Source organism: Notothenia rossii (genome assembly GCF_949606895.1).
Source record: "Notothenia rossii genome assembly, chromosome: 3".
Taxonomy (NCBI): domain Eukaryota; kingdom Metazoa; phylum Chordata; class Actinopteri; order Perciformes; family Nototheniidae; genus Notothenia; species Notothenia rossii.
This window is the reverse complement of record NC_136901.1, coordinates 85,356,644-85,377,576: the sequence shown is the minus strand read 5'-3', so window position 1 is coordinate 85,377,576 and position 20,933 is coordinate 85,356,644. Positions and strand designations below refer to the sequence as shown.

Sequence of the window (20,933 nt, the reverse complement as noted above, 5' to 3'; positions counted from 1 at the left end):
TTATGAACAGTTAGACATGTCTGTACATATTGTATTGAATTCATCAGGGACTGCCTATGTAAATGAGTTATCATGGAACGCTAACATTATCAGACAGATATAATCATCTTTCTTTATATTTATCTCCCCAATAATTTGTCCTCCCCATTCCCTTAACCTTCTACATTGGGCTGAGAACATTGTGTTTCTGTTTCTCCATGGTTACATATTTCCACAATGTACTGTAGGCTCTTTGATGCAGAGATGAGTGACAGAACGTGCAAGGTGTTTTTTGAGATTGGATTTGGCATGGCATTGCCTGACACTGATAACAACCCCACTTTGCACTTGTGTCATTTGTTAAAATAAGCTGATGGCAGAAAAACAAACATCAGTGTAACATCTGTCATTGCATTGCTTGTCTTCAACACACTACAATTAAAATCTCCTTAAAGACCTGCAGGCGTGCATACTGAAACATGACACATGTGAACATGCTTGTAATTTGAGTTGGGTCCTGGGTAATAATCTTTTAATTGTTTGAAGAATGGAATGTGAACATTGTTGCATACATAATTTAACATGTGCAAATTAACACCTATATGTTTTTCGCTAATAGCTCAGGCTTAAATGACAAGCCTGTGGAGAAAATGAGTAGCTCTTTGGAGGGTGGAAATGTGCAACACAACGGGTAGCATAAACAATGTATTTCTGACATGGTGTGTTCAGCTGTACACATAATCCAAATGAAGTGTTGCTATTGATTTGTATTTCCTTGGATTCCACTGTTTAGGAGTAAGAAGCCTTGATCAGCCGACACGGCTCATTGTTCACGGACTAATAAAGAGCTTTACTGGTGCCATTATGCATTCTCTGTGGCTAGGGACAGACTGACGACAAGCCTTAAAGATGGAAACCATTTCACATTTAAACAATAGCAGATGGAGGGCCTCCCTCACTGAATTGCCTCAGTACACATAAACCTGCATGTTATATCACTTGAAATAGCTTGGCTGCCATTTTGTATGCTTATTTTCATTTATATTGGCAACAGGCTTAGCACCAATATGTATGTATCTATTGTTGCACAGCATACATATTGAAACTAAAGAGCATTGTGGTAGTGTGTAACATCATCATTCTTTCTTTGTTGTAGTTTGACCTTATTGATCAGCGGAGGAAACATTTATTACATTTATCACCGATTTAGGATATACTGATATATCCGTATGTTGCAGAGAGTCTACAGTGTATATATTTATTTGTACTGTATACCCACTGTAAACTTTCTTAAAAACTGTATTTTCTCTGTAACCCCTTTAGAATCTACAACCAACATAAGGGTTAAGCACGGGTCAGCGGATAAGCGCAATAGATTCCACCGCCTTCCTATTTACCGAATCATCAAAACAAAGAATTTGTGGAATCAAGGGAGCCAGCCGGTGAAAGTGCAGGTCCTTAGCCGAAAAGCCCCGCGTTCAATCTCATGTCAGGTCCTTGAGCACGTCACTAAGCTCTTAACTGCAAGCCTACGGACAGAATCTCAGCGTATGTTTAATGGTCTGTAAGGAGAATTCTTAGCTCACTTTGACCCACTCTACAGAGAGAGAGAGAATGAACCTGCAGATACAACCTTGACCTTTCTGCTTCTCTTCTCAGCAGATAATTAACCTATCATTTCCTTTTAATCATAAAGTCTTATTAGCATGAGAAAAAAGGAAATTGAGTCCGAGCGTTGCCATAGAATTAAGAATTTCATGCTTCCTTCTTCTCCGTCGCCATGTCCATGCATTCTCACTGTCACGTGTAACAGTAAAAAAGACCTTGGACAAATGCAATTTGAAGCTTAGCAACACCCATGCTGTATTGTAGAACATTCATTCACATGTATCCTTTGATCAGCAGGACTATACTTACTTGGATTTGAGCTTACTATGTTACCGCAGATTGTAAGTAGTTTGTTTTTGTAGCTAGCTGTGTCATTATCCGGGGTTTAGAAATGCTATCAGAATTCTTCCAGTGGTAGCATAATAGCTTAAACCTGATGAAAACACATAAGAATGTACTGATGATTGTACTGAAAAATGAAGCGTATCAGTTAATTTGGTATGAGATGGGAATTTGTAGATGGAAAGTCATTTGTGATACGAATCATTATAATGTAGCAACTTGAATGAAGACAAGAAGTGCAAAAATATAATTTGTATATGAATTAGAATGCAAATACAGAGAAATAAAGAGAGGTAGAATGGTAGGGAGATAGACGGAGAAAAAGACTGAGAGATTTCTTCCACTACGTACAATTTCAGAACACTTAAGTGATTCTCAATCCCAGCATGCCTCAGCCTGCCACTGCTATGACAGATGCTCCAAAATTGAATATAGATTTCAGTGAGCAAGGCAGGCGTGCCTGATGAATCTCAATTTGCTGCTGTCCATATTTCATAGTCACCACTATGGGTAGCTCAAGGGGAGGCAGTGAAGCACTTTGGCTGCACCTGCCAACCTGTCAGTTGGCTAGCATCGAATGATGATCGGTACTTCACAAGAGCCCATATTTATCCCACACTAATAAATGCCCAACATCATTTTATCACCAAAATGTACATCCGTGAGTAGAGAGAAGAATAGATATCGAAAAAGCATGCTTCATGTAATAACTGCAGTGATCTTAAGTGAGAAAAGGATCCAATATGAGGACAATTGCTCAGCAGAAGAAGATTTTTGAAATGGTGTACAGTAGCTTGGGGTTGGAACAAAGCTCCCTGGAGGGGGTGGAGGTGCCGCCCGGGCTGCTGTGTACCTGTCAGTCTATTTATAGCTTGGTTTGAAGTTCTTATGACGTGACACTGGATGCTATTGTTGTGCAATGGAACGTGCCTGTGGAGAATGTTTGCCTTTTGAGAAGATTTGATCACTTTTTTTGCTAGACCTGTCAAAGATTTGCCTTGACTTTATTTGTGTTCATGTTCAATCTTTTTTTATCCTGGTTGATTTCTATGTTGTTGTTTTTTGTTTCTTAATGTTGTTCTTCTCTGAATTAAGAACACATTTTACAAATGGTTAAGTGCACTCTTACTTTTGTTCTCGTGGTACACTTATTGTTTGAAATTCGAGGAGCATAAAAAGTATTCAGCAGCTAAGTCAACTTTACCTTTAACTCAAGTGATTTCCATGTCATGACTCCATAGTGCTTACCATTAGCTCCTTGTAGAGGTTAATAGCCACCTTCCTGAATGTTACACAGTCAGTTAGCTATACAAGCAACAGATAATACAATATATTGTATAATACAAGACATGTCAAACTATATTTAACTCTGTTAAATCACGTTTTTTTAATGGGATAAAAAAGATAATGCATATGCAGTAAATAAATAGTGTAAACGACTTAAAAAAAAGAGCAGTTTACAAATATAATAATTATTCCTTGAAAAATACAGAAAAATGAGGTGAAATAATAAATTGCAGGTATAATTAACAATCCACAACTAGTTTTATTAACAGTTTAATTTTGTCATTAAGTGTACATTTGTTCAAATGCCAGATTAATTATTTTCCTGCATCTATAATTTAATCAACAGTAATTAAACACAGAACCAATATACCGTAATTAAGCTGGCAAAGGAGCTCCATACATCACAAGTTTACCTAAAGTACCCGCTATTAAGACACCCAATACATGGTAACAAACTAACAAGTTCAAGTGAAGTGAAAAGAAAGACAAATCAAATATGTCTATCCTACTCACTTGTCTATATTTTACAGAAAATATGTTAACATAGACAAACAATGGCCAGCAATTGAACTACTATTCAAGAGGCTACATTAGTTTACTTAGTGATGTATTCTGGCTGCACAATTATAATCATCTAAGCAGTATTCAACTCCTGAGGGCATTGGACACAAGGATGTTTTTTATATCTGATGCCTGAGCAATAAAGTGTAGCTTTAAAACATTTCTCGTTACAACTCCTCTTTCCCTTGTTAAGTTTATCATGCTGGAATGTAATCCAGTCTCCCCCAGAGATCACACAGATGCTAAAGAAGGTAATGAAAGATGCAGGTAGAGAACAACAAGAGAGCAACACATTGTATCTGTCTATCAAAGAATGTTGTTTTAAGCACCGTGAATGTAAACATATGGAAATACCTATAACCTATAGCACAACACACTGCCCTTTCCCCACTGTGTCTGCTGTTTGCTCTGGTTTAGTTTGTTTCTTATCTGTTTTAATTGCCATTGTACATGACAGACTTTGTTTGTTATTTTACCCTTTGGAAAAACAAAAAGCCTTTGGAGTGAATATCTGTGCCACCAGGGGGTGCAGGAGGAGACAGCAGAGCTTTCCAATATAATTAGAACAGACGTGCTACATGTGTCTGTGTGTGTTGCCGCATCTTATTAAGGCGGAGTATGGGCCAGTGAGCCGGCTAAGAGAAGCGGATCGGGAGCATGTGGTGGTGTAGTTCTCTTCCCCACTAACGCAGCCGCTGTGCTCTTTCTCTTCCTCTCTGGAGTCATGCTGCGACCCCGGAGCCAAGGCAAGTCAAAATGGTTCCACTTGATTCAAAGGCCCTCAAGGAACATACTGTCAAAATGGAAGCGCACAGACACAAAATACAATCTGCGTGTGTGCAAATGTACATAGCACACACTAACAGAATATGTAATAATGCAGACACATGTTGGACATTTAAATAGGAATGCAGTGAAAGAAAATGAAAGAATGTGTATGGCTGTAGGTACAAAAACACATGCACGCGTCGCATACAAACAGATAACCTTGGCATGTGTTGGTGTGAAATATCCAGAAAGCTATTAGGCCTACCTAGGATTAATATGACCAGTTTTTGCTATCAAAAATATATTGATTATACTTTGCTTCTATTAAGGGCCAAACTTAGCGTTTCATTTACAAAGTTGTAAAATATAGTCCTTTCAGAACATCAATACACACCATTAAGTGCACGTTTATATAATTGAGCATTTACCTTGACATTTAAGTTATGTAAGTACATTTGTTATTGTTGCTAATACCACCTCTATGTATTCTTGCCTTTTTTCATGGCTGCCTTTTTTCAGATATTGCTTCAGCCTAAAGCTGTCCTCCATCAATAGAGATGATTGTATTCAACATTTAAATCATATCATTTTATTTAATCATTTATTTGGCAGGGACAATGCACAGTGAAGAACACTTAAAACATTAAAAAATGTGTCAACTGTAACCAGGGGCGGATCTAGAAAAATATTCATGGGGTGGCAGGAGATTTTGAGGCGTGGCATCCCCTGGCAGAAGTATATGCTGATTGAATCCCAGTCATATCAATCAATGTTAACTTGGAAAGCCAATATTGATATTTTAAATCAATAACATTAGGTGACATTATTGTCAGTAAAGCCTTAAATATAAATATATAAGGTGGCAGACATAATTTAATGAATTTTAACTGAATGAGTTTGTTTCACTCTTAGACCAGCAGGGGTACCAAATGTATGCAGACTGCTGCAATAAGTATTTGATACTTTCTTAATAATGATGTTTCTTAAAAGTCAAGTTTGAGTCCAATACGACTCCAAGATACTTGAACTGGGAGACTAGTTCTATTTCTGCTCCGTTTAAAAACACGTTGGATCCTTTGATTTTGACTGGTCGTTTACTGAACATCATGCATACTGTTCTATATATATCATAGATTTGTGATACCTTGAATTGCTGCTTTTGTTGACAGATCACTACAATTGATGACTCCAGGTGGTAGATAACAGAACTGTTAAAATCACACAAATCCCTGAAACTACCTATGAAAGATTGATGTGAAGAGGTTTACCTAGAGGGCTGTTTGTTTTTGCAAAACTCCCAATAGAACAGAAAAGTAAAGCAGCGTTATTGAGCGTGATTAAATGCACTAGCCAAATCCTTATTGGAAAATTGAATGTGATCTGAGTCTGGTGTATACACAGTAAATGTTACTTTTGGGTTATAGTATTTTATAATGGAGCGTACCATTTCCAGCATGGAGGGGAAGCAAAGCCCTTTTAAACACAATGAATGAATACAGAATGAAGACTATAAATCTATAAATAACAAGCATTAATTCCAGAGATTAGATTGACCATAAGTTCATATTGAAGGTCAAGCAAAGCTTCAATATAGTGAGTTTTATTGTGTAGTACTTCAAGTTCCTTAAAAAAGTCAATTCTAAAGTTTGTTTTTGGTTTGAAAAGCATTTAAAGTGTCTAATATCAGTGGTAGTAGTTTTAAATTGATTACAGTATAATCTATACTGTCCACTGTTGTTAGCCAGAAGAGGGAAGGAGAGAAGGGCAGAGGGAACGACTGGTACAGCAACCTATGTGAATGGTTGAAGAAACAGCTGTAACGCCAGGCTACCTCCATCAATAGGAGATGGCTAGTAGTAGTAGACATTTCTGATTAGTTATTGATTTTACAAGACAACATTAAGGCTCCCATATGGATGCAAAGATCCCTTGATCACATTGACTGTGTGGAGGGTTCATCGATTTCATGCTAGCAAAGGTACTTAGCTCCTAGTTAGCTTACAGCAAGTCAAAAAAAATCCATCTTCTTACTCAACGCTCTGTTGGTTTGAAATGTGAATGCAGAAAGTTACTATTTATTTCCATTAGTAAACAGCACCTCTAATTAACAACACATTGTAATGCTACCAAAGCACTACTAGACAAAATACAAACCACTCATCACAGCTCTCTTCTTCCAAGCGTTATAATATCATAACGTTTTTCACATTTAAGGCTTAAAGAAAAACGTATGTAGTTTTAAGTGAAGGCTGAAGTCCAAGTTGAAAGGGACTCTGTCATGTGAACTTTGAAGCAGATTTAAGAGTTAGTATGCATGTAATGATTTTCCAGAGTAGTCCCTGCTGATGTTATTGAAGATTTCATGGCATAATGCAGTGTGAAATAATATATGCTCAGTCTCATATATCAATCTCTTGGTTTTTATCTTTATTCTAAGCTGATAATTGGAGATGTTGTCATTTATCGTATGATCTTAACAACAGCAACCAGGGTCATGTAAAGTGTGCTTGACAATCATAAATATCCTTTTCCTTTCAAATAAATGCATATGAAAAAATTAAAATGGTTATGTTACAGGAGGCCAATTGGTTCACCATTTCCATAAAAAAAACGCACATACCTGTCTCTATGTAAACGAGGGGAGTGATGGATGTATTTTAATGGCTTACATTCACTTCCTGGAGGGCTTCACTCTCACATCTTCAATCCCCTCGCTTTTTTCTACCTTCACTGGAGCAGACCAACTTCTTAATTGGCATAATAATGTGATTAATTGCTTTCCTGTCATTGGGCCCACTGCGTTTTACACTGTAAAGAAGTATAAATCAGGCGTGTATTTACAAGCAATCAAAAGCTTGCGATCGAAAGGAACATATAAAACATGCCCAGCTGTGCAAGGTAATTGGTTCTGCTTTATTAGCGGTGTATCGCTAGTTGGGAGGAAATACATTTTGGCAGAAAGTGTATCTTTGGCAAAGCACTACAATTAAAACATTACACTAAATGTATAAACATCACACTTGGTAGAATGTTTGTTTAGTTTAACAAACATTATTATTTTCAATATGTTCTTCCCAAAAACTTTTCTCAGGTAAGTTTTAGAGTCATATTCTCAACCAAAATATAGTCAAACTAAATCTTATACATTTTTTAATGATGATTATAAAAATATTATCTTATAACCTTGTCCTCCTCCAAGGATACTTCTGAACTATGAGATTCTCACCTCACATCTCATATTTTCTTCCAATGAATCCTGCTGCTGGTGAAAAACTTTTTTTATTTTATCTAGTTCAGCTCATCAGTGAAAACGGAAGAGAGAAACAAAAACATACCATTTCCCATCTGCCCCTCTCAATACTACAGAATAAAGTACCAATTACCTGGATTTGGGCTGTGGTAGTTAAGAACAAATGCTGATGAAGCTCTGATGTCTATAACAGCATCCAGCTGCTTGTGCATATTAAGAAGCTTTATGTTCACATAATTAAGGAGAGGCACTATTGTCTTGATTGGTGTGAATCTTGATTCCAGGTGGCAAATGGCATATTAATGCATCCTTACGATTCAGGGCCAAGCAGTCTGGTAGGCAGAGTAGTTTGTAACGTTTATGCTGAGGGATTGATAATTAAAGGGTATTCATTTACACCAATGACCAGTAACTATAGATGGATAGTTTGTTACAAAACTAGAGAGATACAATGTGAACATAGTGCCTTAAAGGTGACCTATCATACAAAATGCACTTTTGTACGTCTTTTATACATGAATATGTGTCCCCGGTGTTCCAGGGAACTCACCAAGTGTCAGAAAACACAACCCTCTCTATTTTCCTCCATACCCAAATCTCTTAAAAAGGGGCTGCAACGGATCTGATACAGACTGATCCAGATTTGAACACTTCTCTGACGTCACAGAAGTGGCGCTACGGCTATTGGGCCAACTCCACCAATCAGGAGGAGACAGCCACGGACATTGAAAGCGCTGGAGACGCTGTAGTACATATGCCAGGCCTGTAGATGGTGCTGTTCTCACAGAATCAGCCCATGCAAAGACAGTGTTAAATTGAGAGAAATGAGGAATGGCTAAAATGCATGATCTGTTTGGTATTTTGAAAAATAAAAAGTATAAATATGCCTTATATAGGTATGGGCCTACTCTTTATTATTCAAATATAGCATGATAGGTCCACTTTAATGTACATTTGCTTTACACAAACGGGCCTTACACACTGCAACAGTGAATGTCTCAATACGTTTATAATTTAACAAAGAATAGGACCACAGCCATCTTGGTCTGATGGCACTGTTGGATGAAAAAGTCAGGTGATCATCACATGTATTCCAATTCATCCCATGTGGGGGATTAATGTTATATTTGATGGCAATGAATCCGATATGTGTGGCAGTATTTGTTTCAGTGACCAAAAAAGTCGACCTTGTGCTAGGAGGTCAACAAATTGCTAAAGATGGGAGGATACATGGTTTAGGCATCTATCAGTTGTTGAGATCGTTACATGTGTGCTGTTGGTGGCACTGTGTCAACAAATTATGTACTACTACATGTATACTAAATACTCTGGGTACCATAAATGCGTAAACATAATTCAATGACATTTCCGCTTTTTGGCAATGCCAGCTTGGCTAAAATGATGTCTTATGATAGACTCTAGTATATATAATTGGATTTTTTGAAATGGATTTTTCATTCTGGATTATCAAATGTATTTGGTGTATCTGTTATATCAAGGGCAGACATAAAAGGGGATTATTATAAAGTCAGGAAAATCACCCCCTCACAGTGCATCAATATTCTGTGGACATCGTGAGGATCTGGGTTCAGGCTTAACAAAGGGATCCAACGGATAAATGATGAAAAAACAGGACAGCCATTGTCCTTGAACTCTTAATGGCGTACTAATAGCACAGGGTGTCAAGAATGATTTTTAACAAGAGTGTCCTGAGTCAAACTTTTTTTTGTGTTATCTCTCTGCCTTTGGACTTGAAGGAGATAACTGTCTCCTTTCTCTCTTTCTTATTCATCGTCGCATTACCAACTCAGGCACGCCTTTTGCATAATCACCATCCTCTGTGTTTCCTCCTGCAGTCTGGATAAGGGGACTCATTATAGTAGAGAGGAGCAGGCAGGGGCCAGTGTGCATTGCGTAGGTCACACTGTTTGCTCGGGACTCTAAAAAGATCAGGAACTTCTGTTAAAAAAAATCGAACCAGGACTCAGGTCACTGTAAGCCTTGCTTAGTTTGAAATAAATTAGAATAGATGTATATATCCTGTGATTTTGAATGTGATTTGAAAACTCACCACACCGCGAAGCTATTTGCATCAAAAAAACTTTTCTTGTCTCTTGTACTGTGTGTTTTTCTAATTTCCTAGCATTATGTTTTCAAGATGTTTGAAATTGGGAACTTTATGTATTGATTCTCTCTGTGGATTTTATACTCGCACATCATTTTTTCCTTTTTATTTCTACCTGTTCCCTCTCCTCTCCTTCCAGACAAAAGACTGAAAATAGGGAGAACCACAGCTGAAGAAGAGAGAGAAGAATAGGCCATGGCTGAGGGGATGATTGCTTCTCAAAGTGGTAAGCAGCAAACATTTACTGTCTCTTAGTGGTTTTGTTCCAAAGACTTATGTGTTCACTTTGGACTATTTCATTACATTTGTGTCTGTCTTGGTGCTATTGTGGAACAGAGAAATTGACAAAGAGTATAAAAAATCCCTCCCTGTGGAGTCTGTTTGGTCAGGGTGACATAAAATAATGTTAATCACAACCTGCAAACACCAGAAACCTAATTGTTTAGATCTTACCCAACCGCGTTTGTATTTTTATTTCTACAACACACGTCACTTTCTCTCATTTGCACAGAGGAAGAAATACTACTAAGTGATAACAGTTTCAAAATAGTTGTTCAGTAATGAGTATTAAAACACGGACATATTTGTTTGGGGCATGTCACCACTTTAAGGTTCCCTTGTCTCAAAGTCAATGTTTTTTGAATATGTTTGTGTTCAGAAGCCGGAAATTAGGTCTGTAGTTAACACAAGCTTAAGAGAATCTTTACGTACCGTGCTACGACATAAAACAAGTCAGTACTTATCCCACATCTCCACTGCTTCTTTGTGTCACTCAACCTAAATAAAGCAGTCCGCCTTTAGCTTACTGGTGGTGGCGCCCAACCCTTGCGACCCTTTAAAGCATTATGTTCGATTTGTATTCCTGCCGGTTACATAACCCTCCAAAAATGTTGTTATTACGTGAAGATTATCCTGCTGAGCTAACGTGTCAGTATCATACACATGTGTTGGCCACAAAGCTTTTTTTTCTAAAATATATCGAAATCCAATGGGGAATTTCCATTGCTTATTGCCGAGGGACCCCTTGCAAACCTCAAGATTCAAAGTGTTACTGTCATATCATATACGCAACTACAGTGTAGTGGTGTAATGAATGAAAAACGTGGGTCACAGATTCCTCAAAAATATAATTACAAGACATAACAGAAAAAAAAAAGCAATAACAACTATAAATATTGTGCAAGCTCAGGCATTAAATTGTCTTATGGCCTCTGGGATAAAACTGCCTCTGAGTGTAGTGGGTTTAATCCTGATGCTAAGGTACCGCTTGCCAGACGGCAGCAAAAAGACAAGATTGTTGCTGGGGTGATGGGGGTCTTTGATAATCCTGAGGGCTTTCTTCCTGAGCCGCTGGGAGTAGAGGTCCTCCATGGATGGCAGCTCCGTCCTGGTGATGTTCTGTGCAGTTTTCACCACCCTCTGTAAAGCCTTACGATTGAGGGCGGTGCATCTACCGTACCAGGCCGTGATGCAGCCAGTCAGGATACTCTCTATGGTGCACCTGTAGAAGGTCAGGATACCCTATGGTGCACCTGTAGAAGGTCAGGATACTCTCAATGGGGCACCTGTAGAAGTAGCAGAGTATCCTGGAGTCCATGTTGAACCTCCTCAGCCTGCGGAGGAAGAAGAGCCGCCGTCAAGCTTTTCTGGTGATGGTGTTAGTGTGAAGAGTCCATGTCGGGTCCTCAGTGATGTGGACACAGGAACCTGAAGCTGCTGACTCTCTCCACCGTAGTCCCATTGATGGCGATGGGGGCGTTGCCCTCTCTCTGCTGCTTCCTGTAATCCACAATCAGCTCCTTGGTTCTGACATTGAGATGGAGGTTGTGATCCTCGTCGCCGTCGGTGATCAGGCCGATGGCGCTTGTGTCTTCAACAAACTTCATGATGGTGTTGGAGCTGAGGGGCTCCGGTGTTGAGGATCAGGGGGGAGGATATGATGTGGGGGGGTCTGCCCATCAAGAAGTTCAGGATCCAAGAGGGCGCTGCTGATGGCCTAACTTCTGGGTCAGCATATACAAATATGTCATCACTGCACCACTATATACTACAAACAACCATTTTTAAACACATAAGAATGCCATTACCTAAAAAGCAAAGGATATGTGTTTGGGCGCTGGGTGATTAGAACACCTGGTCTAATTGTATATATTGGAGACAGGTGGTGGTGGGAGCCAGAGCACGAGTAGGCATATGTTTTTTTACCAGGGTTTTCCAGCAACAAGAAAGGAAAGCCATAGGAAAGGCTTGAGGAACAAACCAAAGGGAACGTGTTGAATGATATTGGACCATATTAAAATGCACAAACGGATACTCTTGTCTGGACCTGGATCATTGCCCTGCGTAAGTTCCGCTAACTGGTGCCTCAGCGGCTGTGTTATTTTAAGTCAATTATCAGTTTTATTTCTATATGATTTTGACCGCTACAGATATGTATGGCAAAGGGCTTTGTAGGATAATTTTAGCAGGATACACACATTAACCCTGTGACACTGACCCTGTTCAAGTCTTCCAGCTTCATTGGCTTTATGTGCTCTGTCAGTGTCGAGTCATTCTCCCCCGGTGCAGCCTCTCGACCGCTGACACACAAATCATCACTGAATAATACCTCGACTCCTCACCAATGCCGCCAGGACAGGCAGGTCGAAGCAGCAGTACGTGAGCCTTCTAAGGAAAAGGCCTCACATGGTCACCTTGACTTTTCTGTCGCACCAGGAGCATACTCTAGATTTACAATGAGTCCACGAACTCCTCACAGCTTCTAAAGAAAGCACCTCTGATACATACATCTATGAATTGCAAAATACAGCAAGCATAATGAATCTAGCTACTTGTGTTGCCTCAGACTATAATAGGAAGTCATGCTGAGGACATCTGTGATTATAACGTTTAATTGAGTTTGCCATTTTTTCTAGAAGTTAAACATTTGGTCACATTAACAAAATGGTTTCACTCTATATTGTACACTTTTACATTATGCATGCATGCCACGGCAGAGATACATTAAGATGTTTCAAATAGAATACCAGTACTTGTAACTTATATTATACCTGAGTCAATGCAGTACGATAAGGTGTATAAAACATGAGATCACCTGCTTTTTTAATGAAATAACCTGATCCTTTGAATGCAAGTGAAAGCTGATGTTATATTATTCATTTCCATTATAATGCCTCTTCAAATATCACGGGATAAAGAATGGTTATTGGAGGGAGGAAGCCATTACAGATACATTTTAAACCCTCATAACATTAGGAAATGATTTCTGCAGGGTTGCAACTGAATATTCTATAAGTGTTTCTCCTGCAGATCTACAGAAAAATACTTCTTAATCAGGCAAACATTAAATATAAAAACTGCCTGACAGAGACGTACTAGAATTGTTTTTGCAATGCAGTAATTTAGTTTGACAGTATATAGGCTACTGACTGAGGATATAGATATTGTTATGTGCATGCGTCGTATATGTCACATATAATCAAATTTAAAACTGACTTGATGACATCTGCACTGTGTATTACACTGTGAAACAGCACTAAACAGTGCACTCCTATCAGCCGTGTTTGTTTTGTTAGGCAAGTTGAGTGCACTGCAGATCCATCATTTTTGAAGCCAATTCCAGTATTCATGCATCAAAAAAGATCATCTTGACAAGAGTTTTAATTTACAAGTCAAACTCCAGTTGACTTCATCTGCCAGTCGCCAAGCTTTTGACAGATTTCAGATAACGTGTGAGTTTCTAAATGTGTGTGTGCGTGAAAGCATCTGTTGGGAGCACACCCATACTTGTGTGTGTGTTTGTGTGCCCAAACTTGAGTGTAGCAACGACTGTGTAGGAAAGTGCCTCTGCGTCTGTGTTTGTGGGAGAGAAAGAGATAGGAAAGTAACAGAGGTGATGTTGTGTGAAGAGACGGGAGGCTGCAGACAGATAGTGTCGTTCCCTCAGTATCACCATTAAATCTTAATCTCCTGGCCCCTCATGGGAGGAGCCAGCCGAGCATGGGATTGTGTTTTGCATCTAAATCAAGATGTCGTGTTTCTTCAGAGGGCTTTATTGAGACAAAGTTTGATGTCTCTGTTTTTAACTTTATGTCTGAAAGCACAGCTGCTGTCATGTGCACTAATGCCTTTTTTAATTCAGATGCCTTGTACAGTGTAATTATAATCATATAACAGAAAGGGGGGAAACAAAACTCCTAAGAGAGAGTAGTTAAGTTATTATGCACTGTGTAGATATTTCAGAAGGTTACATCATGGGGGATGATTTTTGGTGGTAGTCATTACTACCAACTAAAATCAAAAGTTGTAATTAAAAACTGTTTTCCCTCATAATTCGTACTGATATACAATATCACTGTATTTACTCATAGTGCCTATTAGTCTATATATAAATGAAATTCTAGGCTGATATCATTTTTTTAAATAATACTTCTGTAAATTAAAATAAAACGTTATCTTGTGAAATATAGTTGTCTGCGAGGAACTAGTAGTTTGAAGGAAATGGTTTCACATTTAAAAAAACAATATTGTACCCTACTGTATGTACTCGAGTTAATTTTCTTAAGTTAATGTACATTCCACTAATAATAATTTCATATCATCCAATATTATACTGTATACAAATGTTAAGCATGTTAAGCAGAATTGTAATTAGAATTGTTAATACCCAAACAAATCCTAAACCTACTAAACCTATAATCCAGGCTGGAGGCATTGTTTTAAGAAAGTCTTTCTCTCTTTTTTGCATGTAACAATGACAATGCTCCAAGTAATTAAAGAATCGCCAGAAAAATCCAACTTTGCTATCAGAAGCATTTAAATAGTTGAGGGCATTGTCTTTAAGCTGCCCTCAAGACAAGATGTACAATGTCTAAATAAATGCACACACATTAGAAATAGGGTGCTGGTGAGATAATGGTTATTATAGATGTCAAATAGTTTGATCAAAAACTTATTTAAGGAGTAGTGTTCATTCTCTTTAAGGGGTACAAATATGTCATGTTATAAGAATGGTTATAATTTAGATGGTCACAATGTTAACCTTAAGTGTTTCTGTTACTGTAATGTTTCAGTGGTGAATGTGAATAACTCAATACAGTACATTAGTCAAGGCATGTTGCATCCCGTTAGCCTTCAGTCAAATTGACCTAAACATTTGTCATGTTCCGAGTCAAGATCAAAAGTAAAAACACCACCATGACATGTGCTGCTTTCACTTCCTCTCTCAGTGTGAAATGTCTCATATTTCAACACCACTTTCCTATCTTTCCAGTTGGCAGGGAGGTGAGCAGTACATGAAGCATGTTGGGTTTGGAGATCCCTGGAGGGTTACCCCACAAAATGCTGTCCTGCTGCATTTTTATTCCCTTTGCAACGATACAATTGAACTTTGACAGAGCTTTTAATTATGATTAATGTAGAAACACAAGTGTTTACTTGGAGATATTCAAAATTCTCTTGCTGACAGTTGCAGAAAGAGGACACGATATGTATTTTTTATATTTTCCGTTGTTGTTTTTTTTACAAATGAAGTGCTACGTCTTCCCCGAACATCAATTGGATACAGTATTATTAGATCTGGCTGCACATTTTGAGAAATGAAAGGGAAAAATAATCTGCCTGACATTGAGATGTATTAGAAAGGCTCCTGTTTGAAAGGGAGAACACACTAAAAAGACTGGTTTGTGAGAAATCCTCCTTACTGCAGATAGAAGACGGGGATAAACAGCGAGGATGCTCTGTACCTACTTCAGATTTATTATGGATATGATTGTTTTTCCACGCTCCTTTCCTGTAGTGTGAAAGCAAAGGCACCCTCTTGATTCTAGGACACATTTAATTTTGTGAATAATGCAGGGGAGATGATTTATAGAAAAATAAAATAAAAGTTGTTTGCATTTTTAGAGATCTGCCAGTGTTTCCTTTCATACTGATTCGTGTCAAATGCCAAACATTCAAATTCTAGCTGAGTAGATGTTGAACTTGTGTTTCTCTTTGTATTGAGTTGGTCCGCTAGACATGGACTACATTTGTAAAAAAACCATTAATTTGAATGGAAAGCACACCATTCATCTTGTCTATTATAATTGCTCTGCTGCCCACATGCCTCATTATTCTTGGTAATGGAGTCACCATCTCCACCAAGTTTATTGATTGATCATTATTTTCTCAACCCTTCCTTCCAAACAAATCATTTAGAGTCTGGCAAATGTTAAATATTGCTGTATTGTTGTTTCGAGGAATTCATTTAAAATAATATTTTGTGTGGGAAAACCCCCAAAAGCATAACAGGGCCTCTTCAATGCTATTGGGAAACAAACTGCAATATTAAGTATGCAAGTAACGTTTTGGTGTTCAGCACTTTTAAAGACAAAAGTTGCAAAACCCCAGACAATAAAAACAACTAAGTGAAAAAGTAACAAACATAACAGCAATACAGAAGCAGCGATAAAAACGTGTTCATTGCCACACTACGTGGTATATTCACTATATGATAGAGATACTGTGATGGATCGTGTTAATTGTATTTCCCATTATAAAGTAGCTCTGCATCAACACTTGACTACTTTACAGTTTGCTCTCAGTTCTCATCAAAATCAGGTTTTCTCCCGGGGCCTTACTGCCAATTAATTTCGTGGCACCAGTCTTTTTTAAAACAGGTGTCGCTTCTTTCAGAGGGGTGGATCGGCCATTTTAAAAAGAACCTTGTCATCTCTTATTGTTTAGAAAGGCTAACCCTCCATTATCCACTGACACTGTCCTCAAAATGCTATTATGGGCTGATTAGGGAAATGCCAGCAGTGATCAGAATTGTTGGCCTTGATTAGGGAATATTCACCCCTTGTGTTACTGTCAAGAACAATCAAGAGGAGACATGGTTTGCTAAGTGAGTGAACGTGACTGGGAGTGCCATCATCATCATCATCATCTCTGTAGCACAGCAGCTCTCATCTCTGAGAGAACATATTAACATGCTGGCACGCTGTCATCCCCGGTGCCCTACTTACACCAGATGGGACTCATTCAGGTCTTTCACAAAAACACAAGTGTGAAGGGATCTTAAATGTCAGTCTCAATATCACCAAAGTCATAATTAAGAATGAGCTGGCAGAAGGACATGAACTTTTGTGTCCCAGTTAGATGGATTGTCTCACATCAGGAGTATCGCAGGTTAAATTACCTGCATCAGCATCAAGACTACGCACAAAGTCCAATTTGTATTTTCAGTGTCTCGTCACAGTAACAGAAGCCATTACTCTTTTATTAGCATAGTATTTAAATGCAGAGAGTATGTGTTATTCAAAGAAAGTATAACACAAGTGCAGTCAACACTGTTAGATAACCTTTACATGACAACATACTGTATGGACATAGCATACAGAACATTACCCTTTGGTTGTTGATGCAAACAATATGTAATCTGTGTTTCACAACATGTTTGTTTTTGCATGTAATTGTCCTATGTCCTATGGATTTCGAGCACAGCTACATGTGCTCAACTTGAGTATCGGAAAGCTTTCCGTACACTTAGGCCTGCACTTACCTACTCATCATCATGTGGTGTATTGCTGTTGAACCAAGGAAGCTTGGCATTAAAGGTTTAATTAAAAATACGTAGAGATGTTATGCATTGCTAAACATGATAAAGATTTGTATTCATATAGCTAACTCCCACACTACACTCAAACAATGTAAATGTTGACTTTAATTAAATGTAGTTTGTCTACAGATTAAAAATAATTGTATTTTTTAGTTAAGCAGTAATATTAAGTTTAAACAAAAAATGATTAAACTATATAAATACATTTGATTAAAATCAACATTTCATTTTTGGAGTGTACCTAGACCTTTTACTTTAACTGTGGGTGCAATTTGTCTGTAGCCTGGATAGATATGTTATTTTACTTTAAAGTGTATTTAAAATATTTGATATCAATTGTGTTTCCTTTTCAGATTATATATACACTGTATATATGTATTAGATGTGATTAATCAATATACAAACATACATATTGCCCGCCTTATCACTGATAGATCCAGCATAACCATAATGGCAGCCCATGTTATCTCACAAACAGACCCACATAAACATCACAGTTATTAACGTATGTGGACTTTGTTTGTACACTACAGTAACTCTCTATTGGGCCTCTGTGTTGGCACTGACTGAGGTTATCAGGCAATTTGTGCTGCTTCTGCACAGCCTCTATAAATGCAGAGCAATATGCATGAAGGAGCAGGAGGCTTGTAAGGAGATGGTAGGGCGAGCTAACCTTTGAAGAAACCAGAGGTGAAAAGACGAGGGCAGAAACCAGGTGTTTATAAGATGTTCCTGCCCAAGGCTGTGTCCTCTCACATAGCCCACAATTATAGCAAACTATAATAACACAGTGCATTCTGGGAAATCAAAGGCTGCACTCCAGGTGGCTTTCTTCCTCTTGTTTTTTTTTTTTCTATTGTTTTCCATACAGGAAATGCAAGACTTCTAATTAAGTCTTGGAGGGGAGGATGAGCCGTCTTAGTTGGCCAACTGTGAGCAGCTATCGCAAACTCAACTTCAATGTTTAATTTATTTGTGCTCAATTATTTATGGGTGCCGTGATCTGTGTGTACATGGGCTCTATGCAAACGTAGAGTCTGTGCAGTGTGTGTTTGAGTTTTGGACAAAGAAAGGAATAAGAAATATGAAAAATGAAGCATAGTGCATAAATATGGATAGGTCAATATAAATGTGGTCTGTCTGACAGTTCTGTATTCTCTGTCTCCTTTTCCATCCTCACTTACTAAATTATACATTCACTGCACATTACATATTTCCCACAGAAATCACCACATTTACATTCATAGTATACAAACACACGTATAAACTTAACCTATAGAACGTATTTTATTTATGCTCATTCTGGAATATCCTTAATTTAAACATAACAAACCCAAACACAATTTAAAGCAGAAAACATGCAATTTTGTTTTGAAAGCAAGTCGTGAATTTAAAACGAGGCAAGCCTACCCCAATCAGCTTTATGTATTCACAAATGTTTCTTCAAAAGTGGCATGTACATAAATATACCCTCTCGCTCGACATTTCTGGCCACATACATCCTCTAAGACCTCAGCTATACAAACGATATCAGCAGCAGCAGATGATGATCAGGGGTAAGAAGGTGGATGAGGTACCAACACCCATGACACAGCTGCCTACAATGGCCAAGAGGACAATTTGTATGTTCCCTCCACCTCAACCTTTAATGTGCAGCAATGCGCTTCTAACATACCGAATATTATACACTAGGCAGAGCCAACTGAAGGCTAGATCCACACCTCAAAAATGGCTTGGATCAGCAGGTGTGACTGGGAAAGATAGCCCAGATTTGAAGAAGGGGAAATTCAGGGGAAATAAATATTTCATGCAACTCTTTCTCACAACACAGTTAAAAAGGAGTGGGGATACAGATCGATAGAAGTAAGGGATCTGGCTATATAAAGATAAAGTTACTGAGGGAGGGCAATAACATTTCAAATAGCAAAAGAACTGGAGATATACTTCAGGTTATTTAAAAAAAACAAACATATGTGCTTCTGGCTTCTGGTGTTGGGAGAATCTAGAATGTTTTGATTTTCAGACCATCATTTATATTTATACCAATCCTACTATTACCACTTGCTTTTAACACATAGTTAAATGTATTAAGGTACTTACTTTATACTTTATGGTGTTAACTATAACATGACATATTAACATAGTGTTGAAGGTGACCCAAAACCAAACCTAACCCTTTTTCATGATTCACTTGACTAGTCCATGTGGCAAAATGTAGAGGATCAAAGCGTATGACAACAGTCAGTCCATTTCCGCACAGAGGCTGACCCCGGGACGCCTCCAGTCAAACAAAAGCATGAGAGCAGAGCGTGTGTTAAATGGATGGACGAAGCAATAATGCATGCAGTGGTCATGCTTGGTCAGCATATATAATGCTGACAATTTACATGTATGGCCGTACCTCCAGAAAACATGGGAATCTTATTTTTGAATATGAGTTTATTGCAATAGACACGTTAGGATTTCAACAGCTAAATATATTTCCACTGTGACTGTTATGTAAAGAACCCCAATGCTGGTGAATGCACTGTGACTGGCTGGGAATACTGATAGGGTAATGGCCAATTGAGCAACTGCATTGAAACAAACAAGCTGGTGTCATGCAGGAAATTAGACTAGAGAGGAGCAATATTGCCCCTAACAAGCTTACAGCACTTTGAATAAGGTGATTGAGAGGGAGGCAGTTTCCTGGGCAGGAGTTGGACAAACAACCTTCAGTCTCACATATCCTATGGCCCCTTTCCAAGAACTATATACACACACACACACATACAAACACACACACACACACACACACACACACACACACACACACACACACACACACACACACACACACACACACACACACACACACACACACACACACACACACACACACACACACACACACACAACAAGGTAAGAGAAGGCACTTAAGGGCCTCTGCTTCACTGGATAGGTTCAGTATCCAAGAGAACAACTCTGGATAGTGTACTGGATACATCATAGGTGAGAATGAACGATAATTCATCCAACTCAATCAAACAGTACCTTTTGAAGCCATACATTAAGTTTAAGATGAATAAATAATCTTCACCATTGATCGATAGGTGCCTCAGCCCGTTACACAAGGCCTTGCTAGTTTCAAGTGCTTCCCACCTCTGCCTTCCTTCTTCTTATTGAAATAAATGTGAGCTCAAATATATAAATTGGTATGCTGAAATCCAATGGAAGGTGATGTATATAATAAAGGAAGTGAAGGCCAGTAATACTTAACCCAGAGATTAACTAAATAATTGATTGAATAATACTTTCAGTCATTCTATCACTTCAGTCAGACAACTCACGTGTTTCTTAATGTGTTTATTATAGCAGCATATAGTTTGAGTTTGGCGTCTAGGCTCGGGCCTCATCACTCCACAGATTTACAA

The 20,933-nt window shown here is 38.3% G+C and overlaps 1 protein-coding gene across 7 annotated transcripts in view; it reads left to right on the top strand.

Moving 5' to 3' along the window:
• Positions 1-20,933, top strand: part of lingo2 (leucine rich repeat and Ig domain containing 2) — a 227,487-nt gene that overhangs the window by 129,553 nt on the left and 77,001 nt on the right. For all 7 annotated transcript variants that reach the window (XM_079669735.1, XM_079669730.1, XM_079669734.1 and 4 more), the window contains one exon: positions 10,060-10,146. The gene's annotated coding sequence lies outside the window, so the exon portion shown is untranslated. The remainder of the gene's footprint in view (positions 1-10,059; positions 10,147-20,933) is intronic.